This window comes from Lissotriton vulgaris, chromosome 6 (genome assembly GCF_964263255.1).
Source record: "Lissotriton vulgaris chromosome 6, aLisVul1.2, whole genome shotgun sequence".
Classification (NCBI taxonomy): domain Eukaryota; kingdom Metazoa; phylum Chordata; class Amphibia; order Caudata; family Salamandridae; genus Lissotriton; species Lissotriton vulgaris.
Genome location: NC_141694.1, coordinates 986,845,909 through 986,857,997, shown reverse-complemented (window position 1 = coordinate 986,857,997; position 12,089 = coordinate 986,845,909). Strand labels below are relative to the sequence as shown.

At 47.3% G+C, this 12,089-nt stretch overlaps 1 protein-coding gene across 1 annotated transcript in view; it reads right to left on the bottom strand.

Annotated features, from left to right (window-relative positions):
- TMEM200A (transmembrane protein 200A) overlaps positions 1-12,089 on the bottom strand; it is a 673,457-nt gene that overhangs the window by 548,177 nt on the left and 113,191 nt on the right. The gene's annotated exons all lie outside the window — the stretch shown is intronic.

The window sequence follows — 12,089 nt, the reverse complement described above, 5'->3', positions numbered from 1 at the left end:
AGTCGACGGGTCAGAGTGTCTTGGAAGTCAGTGCTATTCACCGCCCGTAGGGTCAGAGGGGGATCCGTGGTTATTGGCCGGGGACCGTGTGTGGGGGTCCCCTGTGTTAGTGACTATATCCCGGAGCTTCAATACCATAGTGTCCCACTTAGGCGCTAGGGGAAATTTGTGGAGACCAAGGAGGTCTTCCAGTCGGAGAATATTGATAAAAGAGACTATTGACGAAATAGAAGTGGTAGTGCTGGGTAAAGCTTCAAGCGGTCTGCCGTTCCCTGTGTGTGCCCATCTCAGGTGCTTCACAAACTTTACTAGCGCTTTCCTGCAGCCGAAGAGCAGGAATGGAACATCTGAAGCAGTGTGTTTATGACCTAGGGAAGCCCCATGAAGATGCTGACATGTGGATGAGTGGAGAACCAATGGATGCAGTGGAGTGCAAGGTATAGCTATATTGTTTGTGAACTGTACAAATGTGATTATTATGAGTGAGTGTGTGTTTGCATGTGTGTGCGATTTAGCATGCCTGTGTATCCATGTGGTGACATCCAAGTGTGTATGCTTCGGGGAGGGCTTCTGCACATGGATGAGGAATTGCTAACAAGGGATGCACTGCAAGCTAGCTAATCTTTGGCTTTCCAGAGATCCTGAACTCATACACTCTAGATTGGCGATTACCAGCATTAACATTGTTGGTAACTTTAGGCAAAATAATGCATTTCAGTAAAGGTACTATCAAAGCTAGCAAACATCACAGCAAGCTGTCTGAGGCTGTGCAAGTGGTTGTTAAGCATGTACATTTGCAGTTTTCCTTTACCGATTTGATTTGCCAGGTCCCTTTCTGAAATGCAACATGGTTAACATCCACCTTTCACGTGTCATCATGTGTCTTACCAGCTGCTGTCCATGTAAAGCTGCTGACCATGTAAGTCAGTTGCATTGCAATCTCCACTGTGGGACGATTTTTTGGATACGTTAGCTAGTTACATGCTTCAATCACACCAAGAGCGTCTTTCAGAGAGACAGATTCAGTGCCAAGTTCTCACATGAGGAGCTAGCAGAGGTAGGGCAGGAAGAGTTGTGTCAGAAGTCGCTCTGAAAGGACGGGCCACTCATGTCAGACTGATATATCTGAGCACATGACTCTCAACCTATTTAAATAACCTAGGAGGGAGAAGTCCGGTGATTGTGCTGGGTGTGTCCATTAACGGCCATGCAAGTGAATGGATTTTTGGAGGGTGAAGAAGGTTTGTAGGATTGGTCACCACAGTGAAGTCAGTAGAAAGCCATTTTACATCTTGAAAGGGTAAAAATGATTCTAAGGCAAGTAATACTGTGCAAATTGAGGGCAATTTAGCATTTCAGTCTGCTAAGGGTAAATACTAGGAATTGTAGGGCAGAAAAAGATTGGAATGCCCATTCAGTCAAAGTTTCCTCTTCATCTCTTCTGGTTACATGGACCTTTCACTCTAAGTTGCTCAATGTTGTTGCTCTCATTTTTCCAAAAAACAGTAAAATTAATTATTGGCTGCTTTCCCCGCATCTCCACAACTTCTTCTAGGACACTTGTCAAAGCATTCACTAGCTTTTCTTTCACAGAACATTGTAGAATGCTTCTTTATTACATACACCTCCGGGCTCAGACCAAACCTTTTTAATTTTCGAAGGAACCACAATGTGAATAAGCTTCTCTTATAATGCGTTTTCCCCATTTTGAAAATGGAGTAACCTTTTCACATTTCTAATTTCGCCTTGCTCTTCGACATTGACATTGTTAAATTAATTTATTGATGGGTACATGCAAAACAGTCAATGTCATTTACATATCTGATTAAAAAAGATAGCAGCAGCTACAGAAACTCATACTTCCAGTGATAAAGTCCACCGAGAGACCTTCTAATGGAATATAACACATTCATTTCAACAATTGGTATCGACGGAACACAACAGTGGATCTGCAAATCATGCACTTACATCTCTTCAAGTTCTTTCGAAAGAAAAATCAGGTGAAGAATGTGTTACTGAGATAGAAGATTCGCGCTTGAATAAAGGTTCAAGTAGGTTTATTCAGCACAGTTAGAAATCTTTAAGTAAAGGCATGGCAATCTGCCAGGAGCATATTGGCAGAAGCATAGGCAAGCAATAACAACTCTTCCAAATAAAAGGTTGAAATGACAATGTACACAGATTCTACGCAGTATCACACACAGCATGCAGCTAGACTCCAAGCAAGGAGGGACATAACACCCCCCCCCTCTTTACAGCGACAAAGCATGCATCTCACACTGCTTGTCCACAACGTAAAATAGCATATATGGAAAAAACACAACACCCACATGACACACCACCCCAAGACAAATACAACTGATGGATGAAACATGCAACCACATAGTCTGTCCACAACCTATACACATCTGTGAAGTGAAACATGCAACCCAAAGCCTGCCATGTCTTAAACACACCCAAAATATGGTGCATGCTGATGATTGCCTGCCCACAAGGCGGAAGACATGCAACCCTCAGTCCACCCACAATGTAAATAAACTCCAGCGTTGATGTATGAGACCAATAGCCGGCCCATGAGTTAGACAATAACAAGGTGTGACCCATGCGACTGCATAGTCTACCCACCTTTTACACGTCCATAACCACCTACCCTTAACATAGACTCAAATAACCCAGACACATGCTTACACACTGAACATGTGGGGGAAGGGTGCAATTGAAAAGCCAGCCCAATATTTACACAAGCAATACTATGACCTGCACTTCTTCAACATGCATGACATCGAATGCCACACATCGGGTTACTTGTAGGACAAATTATCTCAAATAAAGAAGGACACATGTACATTTGAAATATACACATAAGTAAAAAACACAAAACGCTAAAACTACATGTGCCTCTCACTTAAGCAAGAAAGATGGGCCCTGGCAGCTGCAGCTCCACATTTCTGTAACAACATAACGAAAAGCCATACATACGGATTTGGCGCTTAGGCGCTCCAAAATCCACATTATTCCACATGTGAAAGGGGAAAATCGTGGTATCAGTCACGCTAATCCGTCACAATAAATACTGATCCATGGGGTATCGGCTTTTACAAGGTCGATAAAAACACCTCCCCCACTGGTCCATTCTCAATGATCGCCACTCTATCACTCCTAAAGAACATAGGAAAAATAAAGCATATATAACAGCAAAATAACTTTAAGGAAAGGGAAGAGATTAGCAAAATATATCATCAGAATGTCCTGCATACAAACACATTTTTCTGCACCCATTTTTCTTTTTTAGCTTTAAACCACAGAAAACAAGTACCCAACCCTTTATTTATATATTCTCCTCTTCGGATTCCCTAGATCTTATTCTGTTTCTATGACAACAGCAACAATCCAAAATTCCTCTTTCGGTAATCCTGGCTATTCTACAATCCTTCTTAATTTTCAATTTCTCCCAGACAAATGAGAAAATGCCTGCTTCTATGATGATGCATCCAGGAATTCCATAAAAGTCCTTCTACAGTGACAGTCTTCCAGAAGCAGTGGCGGCTCGTGACATTTGAAAGAGGTGAGGCGTAAAAGTTATGGAAATGGCCGTCCCTTTTATTGTTTTTGTGGCTTGAGTGCCACTGCCCAATATAATTTACTTAACATGCTCTCAAATCCTGGAAGTCTCTGCAGGGCTGTGAAGAGTGTAGGTGAGGTGTGCGAGATTTCTTTCGTCATTAGGGTGTGACTACACCCCTAGGTCTGTGACATCTCTACATGTTTGTGATCCACTACAATGGATCTCATGAACCGAGACCTACCTAACCGTGGTGTCAAAACTGAATTTATGCACCAATGTGAAAGTCAACTCATACTTGCACATTCCCCTTCCAGCTGCTTACATTGCAAAATGTTGTTTTGCCGCATGTTTGAATCGACTTCTCGCAGAGGACCGTTTACGGGGGCTGGCAGTGTTTAATAGCAAAAACTGTGAAGCCAGAGTGGCACTCAGTTCACTGATATGCATCTGCTCACGTCGCTGGTGTAAATGCAGAACTCGCGGTTCCCAATGAGCCAACGCGATCTGTGCTTGTCGTTTCAGGCAGTTCCTGTTAGTGCTGTCTGGTGCCTTTGGTCCCTCTTGTGGGAATTAAAACTATATGTAAGTTACAGGAGCCACCAAATAACAGCCCGGAACCTTGGGCAGTACAACTTCTAGTACTACAGTGATTCCTTGCGGAATATATATTTACAACAGAAAGCAAGGCGTAATCGAAATTCAGTTCCATATCCAGAATCAAAATCAGTATCAAAGGCCATGCAAATAAACGGATACGTTCAGCAGGAATTCTAATACCATATTTCATTTCATTGTACACACAGAGAAAGTAAAACAGCAGCTCTTGCGATGCATACCACCACCTAATATTCCAAAACAGTTCAAGAGCCGTGCTGAGAAGTGCTAGCTGGCACTGTCCTTAACAAGAGCAGTAGTACATTCCTGTACTTGAAATACTCCCCACAGAGACACTAAAACACGCCCATAGCTCTTACGACCTGATTCAGAGTTGGCAGATGGGTACGCTGTTAGAAACGGGAGGGATATTCAGCCCGCCTTATTGAAGCCCGTTGTGCCCTATGGCACTTGTAAGAAGGCGCAGGGACAATTAGATGTTTAAGAGGTTTCTCCGATTTACCAGAGTTGCAATGCAGTCAGTATTTCAAGAAAATTCATAATATAAAGCAAAGCCATGTTTTCATCTGTAGGGTGGGTAGCTTTTTTTTGTGAAGGATTTGGGTCAGAAACCATTCGGGCAGCATAGGCAGACAGGGCTTACTGGGCCCCAAGTGAGGTGGTTGGGCCCTTTTACCACTGATGGGCCGGTGTCAGAACTACTTACTGTGCCACTGCTAATCGGGTACACGTGACTTTAGGAGTAGTAGGCAAAGGATTCTGAGGAAGGTAGTGTGGCAGAGTCGAAACTCAACAGTTATGCAACAGAACCATTCCGTCTATTCTAGTTATTTTGATTTAAAAAAAAGCAGTACTTTAATGACGCACAGTAATAAAGTACTACAGAAAATAAGAAATCAGGCACAGATGCCGATAATGGATACTGGAGAGTTAAAAAAGCATAATATAATAACAATAGCGGCCGACATTACGGGAGGGTGGTGGGAATGGGGTCATCGCCCCCCGGAGGGGATGAGGGGGGAGGCGGGAGGGGTTTAAGGGGAAAAAAATATATTAAAAAAAGTAAAGTTTAAACTTACCGTCCCGGAGACTCCCCACTCCCGCCATCCTGTTTTTCAATTCCTGCAGTGCACGCCATCAGGAAGGCGGCAGGCAGCCTCCCTCTCCTCCAGCGCAGCGTTTTTGATTGGTCAGGCCGCTGCCCCACCCGCGTCATTTTCTCTCTGTATGCTGCAGCATACAGAGAGAACAGGGAGAGTGGGCAGTGTTGCTCGAGGGCAGGGGGGAGTGGCTTTTCCACTGTTCTTCATACTGACTGGGCGGCCTCAGGCTGCCCAAACAGTCAGAATGAAGAACAGTGGGCAAGCCACTCCCCCCTGCCCTCGAGCAACACCGCCCATCCCCAACCAGGAACTTCTGCTTTCTCTCCATGCGAGAAGGCAGAAACAAATGGTAGTTATTACAGTAATAACTACCATTTGTTTCTGCCTTCTCGCATGGCGAGAAAGTAGGGTGGCAGCGCCCAAATGCCCCTATAGAGGAACCGCCACTGCGAATGACACTAACACACTCAGGCAGAACACACCGCAGGGTACAACTCCACCCTATGCAGCTCCCAGCGCAGGCATCAAGATGGTACCAGAAACAACTCTGAACATCACCATGCATCTCTAGGGTGTCCTTTCATCAACTTTGGCCATGCCCCATGTTGCAGAGACAGTCCAAGCACACACTGAGTCTTCCTACTGATTTACTGCTTTTACAGCTGTCCAATCTTTTCTTGGCCCTAGTACCGTGCTCTCCCCATTTTAACTTAATTCTCCTTGACATTATTTGCTTCTTTGTAAGCCTTCTCCGTCACTTGTAGCCCTCGTGGGTTTAGTTTCAAACCACGTCTCCATTAAATGGAAGGTTCAAGTCAGTTTATTCAGGATAGATGCAAGTATTTAAGTACAGATGTGGCACTCCACAATGAGCATGTTGGTACCAGCTCAGCTCCAGAAATGAGAGGCACCCCCACCACGCCTAGGGGCGGGGTGCTTTTAGTGGGATTTCGGACTAGAGGGAATAGTTTTGTTTCCTGATAATTGGTCAAGGGGAGGGTCGCAGGGAAATGTGAGAAGGCAGGGAGGTGCGCTGATGATCCCTCCCTAAAGTTAATAAAAGTACTGGACTTGAGGGAGTAGCCTTATTTGTCCTCTCGCCTCTGGGTATTGCCGGAGGGTCGCAGCCTCAGTTTCAGCTCCCCAGTCCACCGCAGCCTCTTTGGCTGATTGTTGTGGAGGGTGCTTGAAACTCTGCTGCCGGAGTCCTCACTTCCAGTCAGCCACATCTGCTGTCATATTTCTGGGGGGTGGTCTAGTCTTTTTGCTGCCTCCCCTTCCACCGGTATTTAACCGGAAACATGGCGCAGGAGCGAAATGGACGCAAGCAGCGGGCGGACCGGCGGACCACCAAAGGCAAGCCCGTCTGCGCCTGTACGTCGCCTCTCGCCAGAAATGCTGGGGGCGGCTTCTCAGGATCACACATTTACTCTAGGGCAGAATTATTGCCTGTTAACTCGATGGTCAAGGTTTGCAGTCTGCCCCCATTGGGTCCTCTGGAAGGGCCCTTTGGCTGCCTCTGTTGTAGGTATGTTTCTCCTATGCCATTGCTTTCTTTATCTCCCCCTTCTCAGGCCAAGGCTCTGATGAGAATTCTCCATCTGAATGTTCGTTCACTAGCCAAGCATTATCTAGAAATATATGATCTGGTCATGGAGGAATCTCTTGATGTGTTTTTCCTAACTGAGACCTTGTTTAATGAAGACATGGTGACTGAACCTAACTTAGCGCTGCCTCCAGGTTATACCATTCTTACCATTAACAGAGAGTCTAGGGGGGCGGCATTGCGGCCATTTTTTAAATCTTGCTACTCATGCTTATTTGTCAAAGAAGCAATGGAGGGCTGTGAATGTGCACGTTTTAGTATCACCTTTAGTGCCCACCTGACTATTTCAGGGCTGTTAGTACATCACCCTCCGGGGCCTGCTAAGAAATTTAAGTCAGCCCTTATGGAGGCTACTTGCATGCTCGCAATGGGTACAGCCAATTTTAGCATCCTGGGTGACCTTAATTTGCATTTTGATCTTGTGCAAGATTTGGAAATCTGCAGTCTGCTTGCTGATCTGGCAGCCTGCCAACTAAATCAATTGGTCCCAGCCCCTAACCATTCAGCAGGCCATTTGCTGGACCCCAGTTTTTCTAATATTTCTTTTGCGACGTGGAGACACCTAAACCTGTAGGCTGGTCTGACCACTCCCTGGTATCCATGTCCTTCCCTGCTTTTGAGCCCCCTGCCAAGGCTGTTCAGCTGCCCGTTTTTAGGCGTCCTTGGCGCAAACTGAGGCTGGAGGACTTTCACACGCTCCTGGTTGCTAATCCTCCGGAATCGCACAACGACGTTGACGTGGGCTACAGTTCTTTTTGCCATGGTATAATGACTCTCTGACTGCGCTGCGTAAAGCGTGTAAGAAACTGGAGCTTGTTTGGAGAAGGGAATATGACCCTGCGGCTAAAAAGTGTTACCTGGCCGCCATTAAATACTATCATAGATCCATTTGCACTGCTCGAGCGGCCTACTATCCTAATGACTTTAAGCTTAGCCCTCATCCAGCCAAGTGTATTTCTAAGATTCTTAAGGACCTCAGAGTAAGGAAAAATTCCCCTGCTTCTGTGATTACAACTGAACAACAGTGTGAGGACCTGGCAACTTTTTTTTGGCAATAAAGTGGATACCATCTATTGGTCCATTCCACAAGGGTCTCCCCCCTCCTGTTGATCTTTACGGATTTTCTTCACCGCATTCACTGGTAGCTATTTGCAGTATCACGCAGGAAGAGTTCACTTTACTGAGCAGGAAAGTTAAATCTGGATCCCCTGCCTATCCTTTAAATCCCGCCCAGTTCAGGGACTCGCTCTCTCTCTTCCTAGCCCCTTTGTGCCAGGTTGTTAACACCTCTTTTTCTACAGCTGTGGTCCCTGTGCTGTGGAAACAAGCAAGGGTATCTCCTATACTTAAAAAATCTTGCTTGAACCGGCTAAGCTGGAAAATTATCGGCCAAGATCCCTCCTTTCTTGGGTGGCTAAGATTGCGGAGGCTCACGTTAATAACATACTAAAGAGGTTCCTGAATACTAACAACATCTTGGATCCCTCTCAGAATGGTTTCCGCTCCGGCCACAGCACGCAGACTGCTCTCCTGGCTGTAACAGAACATCTGCAGACCATTCTTGATTCCGGTCATACGGCGGCACTGATCTTGCTATATCTGAATGCCGCATTTGGCACGGTATCTCATGGGATTCTGTTACAGCGTCTGGAGGCAGCGGGTGCTGTGGGCCCAGCGCTCGAATGGTTCAAATCGTTCTTGACAGAGAGATCATCCCAAGTGTCGCCCCCCCCGTTTCTTTCCCAGGCTCATCCCATCGCTCAGGGTGTGCACCAGGGTTCTGCGTTGAGCCCCGTATTGTTTAATCTATATGTGCAACCTCTTGCAACGGTGGCCAGGAACATGGGCCTCACCATGGTTTTGTATGCAGATGATACGAAATTGATGTTGGCCCTCTCTGATGATTCCACGCAGGATGCTGTTAGGTTTAGGAGCGGCCTGGCTGCTGTTGCAGAGTGGATGACCACTAATTGCCCCCAGTTGAATGCAAACAAAACTGAGGTATTGCTGGTGGGGAAGGATAGGAGTCTTTGGAGTGAGCAATGGTGGCCAACTGCTCTTGGTAGTGCTCCCACACCTAAGTTAGTGGTCAAGAACCTGGGGGTATGGATGGACTCCTCCCTCAGTTTCCAAGAACATACTAAAAAAGTTGCTGGCACCTGTTTTGGGCTCCTTCGTTATGGAGGTTCTTTGATCCTCCCACACGCCAGCTGATTGTTCCATCTGCAATTCTATCCAGACTAGACTATGCTAGTTTGATTCTTCTGGGGGCTAATCAGGCTGAAGTCATGCGTTTGCAGCATGTCCAAAACGCTGCCGCTAGAGCCCTGCTGGGGTTCCCGCGTAAGTACATATCCAATTTAAGGCTCTTTGCCTGCCTTTTAAGATCTTGAAGTTTGCATCGCCTGGCCTTCTAGCTAACTTGCTAGATCCGTATGTCCCGACTCACCAGTTGCACTCCTTAGGACAGCACCTGGTTAGAGTCCCGCAAGTGAAGCGTCTTCAGATCTGGGGTTGATCTTTCCGTTGCTTAGCAGCTAAGGTATGGAATTCCTTGCCTCCACAGATTCGCAGCCTGGACCGTTTGCTGGATTTTCGGAAAGCTATCAAAACGCTTATCTTCCCGTCTGGCTAGCCTTCTATCGCCCTGCGGTATGTTTTGTGTGCCTACTAGTTTGGTTCCTTGCCTCTTGGTTCTTTCTGACGCTGGCAGCACCTGGACACCTCTTTGCTGAGGCAGCTATGAGTTATTTAAACTCAGATAACACAACATAACATAACAGCTGGAGCAATTTGTGTGGAGTAGACTGGCTGGCATGCGGCACTTGCAGTGATTCACCCAGGTGAGGGGCTTCACGGCATAGGGGTGTGGCAATGAAAGCTTAGTGGCATTCGGTAGTTGTGGAACGTGGTAAGTAGGCTGGGGAATCGACGCTTGTTTACTAGAAAAAGAATTGCATTTCTTTATGCTTTGATTCATTGCGGATATCAGAGAAAACGGAGCTCATAATATTGGAGGAATGCCTTTTATTAGTACAATCAGAGCGGGAATTGATAACACTTGGTGGGAAAACAGCAGACAAACAAGTTACAGGAGCTACGCATTCAAAGAACGTGTGGTGCAGAGAAAATGTAACTTTATCGTTTACGTGGTGCTTGAAGGGCGACGGGAATGCACAGGAGGCAGGCTTTAGTCTTGTAATTTGCCTGTGGCTGGGTTGGGGGAGGAGGTCTTCTCCTTTTTGAATCCCAGAGGGGGTAATGTGTGAGGCGCAAATTAATTGTTTGCAGCCTCAGAGCCTACCAAAGAAAGGGGGAGTGGCACGAAGTGCGTTTGCAGGTAATTGCGCTGGATACGCTGAGCGGCAGGAGCGGAGGTGCGTTGTACCGGTTCCCCTTTGTGGCTGGTAAACATGCCATGGCATCAGGAGTCTTTAGAAGGGGTGGGCCGAGCGGTAAAAACGCGTCGAGCATACCCTTGATTAAATGCTGGATGAGCCGGGGAGCCCGCGTTTTGCATATAGCAAGTTGATGGTGGGGAAGCAAAAATACAAGGAGTGATTTAAGGAGGTTATAAGCCTTGCGGGTGCGTAAGGGCAACGTGTGCACATGCCATGGTGCAGGGCAAGATTTTTTTTTAAAAAAGGTGAAGTTTCGCATGTTTCTCATTCAGGGGTGGATGTGGATGTTAATAGATGGAGGTTGCATGACACTTGCAAGCATGGCACCTGGGGGCGCTGGGTTAGTGAATAGGCCGAGCACTCCCCAGGGAAGGGGTGTGGGGTGATGCATGGCAGGGAAAGACAATGGCTTGGGGAGGAGCATCATAACCCGGGGTATTCAGCTAGTGAGTATGCTGAGTTTCCTGAGGTGGGGGTGTTTCTCCATTGTTGTGCATGAGAGGCATTGCGCAGGGGGACACTGGAGTAGTTAGTATCTCTAGTGCTCGGTCCACGGGGGAGTGACATGCATGTAGGAATAGGCGTGCGCAGTTTCAAGGCCTCTCAAAAGAGTGAAAGGAAGGGGCTTGGTCAGTGTTCAACTCTCCTTTCTATTTCTTAGTGGGCAGGATGTCGCCAAAGCGGACACGAGGGGTCAAGGAGGCCCTGGTGACAGCAGAGGATTTTCAATCCTTGTCGGCCTTGTGGGAGGTCGCAAAGAGAAAGGAGGCATCGATTGGGCACTGAAGACACTGGCTCAGGATGCAGGAACGAGCTCGCAGCAGGAGCCCCCTTTGCCAAAACCCATAAGGCGGACGCCAAAATGTTTTAAGGACGCGCATCTAGAGAAGGTCAAACAGGTTGTGGAATCGCGGATGAACATTGCAGTGGGCCAGCCCGGGGTATGCACAGACAATAGGCAGGGTTCTGGCGCTGATGGGTCCGATGGAGTTTGAGTTGCTTCCAGCGGGGGATCTTACAAAGAGTGTGGAGCCATCCACAATACCAGCACCGGTCGTGGCTAATAGACAACAAACTTCGGCACCACAAGGGGGGTGGTTGCCGTGCCAACGGCAACCGCGCAGGTTCCAACTACTACCGCGCAGGTTCCAGTGCAAGTAGATGCGCAGCAAGGGGGTGGGGTGGCACATGTGTGGGTCCAGTCAGGAGGAGTACTGCAATTGCCTGTGGTAGTCGCTACAACATCACAAAGACCAGTGAATAATACAGGGGCATCAGGGGTTGGCGCGGTTGCAGTGACGCTGTCAGTACCTCCAGCGATGGTGGTATCAGCACAGACCCCCCTGTCACAGAGCCCGGTGCTGTATGGTTCCGCATCACTTGCAGTGACACCATCAGCAAGTATAACTTGGCACATGCAGGCGGAAACCAAGGAAAAGATTTTCAGGGGCGAATATGTGGACGTTTTTATCTGATCAATGCGGGTGTGGTCCCAGGGAAGAGCAGAGCAGGCAAAGAAGGGGAATCTAAACAGAAGAAAGTTTGGGGGGAATGGTTGTTAAAGAACTGGGTGACCGGTTTTACTATTTATTCAGCAATCCGGTAGAGCGGTTCCCAGCATTGGCGGCACAGTTGATAAGCTACATGTCATTGATTCATGGTGTAGCTTCAGAATTTCAGGGCATGACCTGGCTTCAATATGACACTAAATTCAGGCAGATGGAGGCAGTGAGGCCCGAAGTGGCGTGGGATCAGCGGGAGATCAATATATGGCATGGGGAATTTTACTCAGCTGCGCC